Genomic DNA, 1,979 nt, shown 5'->3' with positions numbered 1-1,979 from the left:
AAATGAGACTTGGTAATCTTGGAAATAAATCTCTGGTTAAGCAAGAATAATAGCAAGAAGTAAATCCATTCATTTGTGTAGTTTATGCCATAAGTGGAATCTACATCCCTAGAATCTTCATTAAGTGAAATTTCTCTATTTGCATTCAGCATTTGTTAAACTAGATTTGTATATCAGATTTGTAGATTACAGCATTAGACTTTCTCTGCTCAAAAATTAATTGTAAGTCTAAATAATAGAGAGAACAGGGGCTTAGTAATTGTTTAAATTGCTCCTCGTGGGATCGACCCGATACGCATCTTGTACTAAAATTGCGACCTGTATACTTGCAGTCCAACGGGTGTAAAATCGGAATTAAACTTGCACTTAAAGTGAAAACCCGTCAAGTTTTTGGCGCCGTTGCCGGGGAGCGGCAATATTAGGGCCTAGTCATCTCTATTAATTTAGACATTTTCATTGTTTTTATCCAAGTTGTTGAATTAAAACTGCAAAAATTTCTCTTATTTTTATTTGTAGTGCATGCACCGATCAAATAGAGAAGTTGCACATTTTGATCCTGAAATTGAAAGAACATTGCGGAGACAAAGGAGGAATACACTGCATCAAGAGGAACAAGAGGTTTGGCAGCCAATAGAAGATATCTTGATAGAATTACCATTTGAAGAAGAAATGGCGGAAAATGACCTAAATAGGCGAGTTCTGCGAGATTTTACTATACCGGGAACACAAGGTTCACAAACGAGCATAGCAAGGCCTGCGGTAAATGCTAACAACTTTGAGATTAAACCATCACTTATCCAAATGGTTCAACAATCTCAATTTGGAGGTAATGCAGTAGAAGATCCTAATACACACTTAGCTACATTCTTGGAAATTTGTGATACAATTAAAATGAATGGAGTTAGTGATGATGCTATAAGGCTAAGATTGTTCCCATTTTCATTAAGAGATAAGGCCAAACTTTGGCTACACTCTCATGCTCCCAATACTTTCACTGGATGGGATGAATTATCAAGAGCATTCTTAAATAAGTATTTTCCACCAGGTAAGACTGCTAAGCTTAGAATGGATATCACTAGTTTTAGCCAATTGGAAGGTGAATCATTATATGAGGCATGGGAAAGGTTTAGAGATCTGCTTCGGAAATGTCCACATCATGGACTGCCGGAGTGGTTAATCATACAAACCTTCTATAATGGTTTAGTTTTTTCTACTAAAACTATGATCGATGCAGCTGCAGGTGGAGCTTTAATGGGTAAAACACCCCAAGAAGCTCATAATTTGATAGAATAAATGGCAGCAAATAACTATCAATGGGCCAATGAGAGAGGTAATACAAGACGTCACGCAGGTATGATAGAAATGGACACTCTCAATATGCTGAGTGTTCAAATGAATAATGTGATGAAATTGCTAAGTAGACAAGGTCCAAGTTCATCTAATGCACATGTAGCATGCTGTTCTGTATGTGGAGGTGAACATGATACTAATGAGTGTGTCGATTCTGAACAGGTACAATTCGTCAATAATTACAATCGTAATGCTCAAAATAACTCCTACTCGAATACTTACAATCCAGGATGGAGAAATCATCCAAACTTCGGATGGAAGGATCAAGGAAATCAACAAAGGCCAACCAATCCGCCGGGATTTCAACCAAGGCAACCACAGGCTGAAACTAAACCAAGTTGGGAGATCGCGGTGGAAAAACTTGCTAAGGTGACTTCGGACAGATTTGAACGAGTAGAAGGGAGACTGGATCAACTCACTACAATGTACAGGAATGTAGAGGTCCAAATTGGTCAAATTGCTAGTTCTTTGAATAATCGAAATCAAGGAGAATTACCTAGCAAAACAGAGGTCAATCCTAAGGAGCAGGTGCAAGCCATTACTCTTCGTAGTGGTAGACAATTAGAAGATGCTCCAGTGAAGGAAGTTGAGAAAGATGAGAATGAAAAACAAGAAGAAAAGCAGAGGAA

At 38.0% G+C, this 1,979-nt stretch overlaps 1 non-coding gene across 1 annotated transcript; it reads right to left on the bottom strand.

Annotated features, from left to right (window-relative positions):
• Window positions 1-1,056: 1,056 nt before the first annotated feature.
• On the bottom strand, window positions 1,057-1,163 carry LOC113755122. Its single transcript, XR_003465577.1, has one exon. It is a non-coding gene; the product is annotated as a small nucleolar RNA R71 (small nucleolar RNA).
• Window positions 1,164-1,979: the final 816 nt, after the last annotated feature.

The sequence above is a fragment of the Coffea eugenioides genome, unplaced genomic scaffold, assembly GCF_003713205.1.
Source record: "Coffea eugenioides isolate CCC68of unplaced genomic scaffold, Ceug_1.0 ScVebR1_1212;HRSCAF=2030, whole genome shotgun sequence".
In the NCBI taxonomy this organism is placed as follows: domain Eukaryota; kingdom Viridiplantae; phylum Streptophyta; class Magnoliopsida; order Gentianales; family Rubiaceae; genus Coffea; species Coffea eugenioides.
The sequence above is the reverse complement of the archived record's forward strand: the minus strand, read 5'-3'. Positions and strand labels throughout refer to the sequence as shown.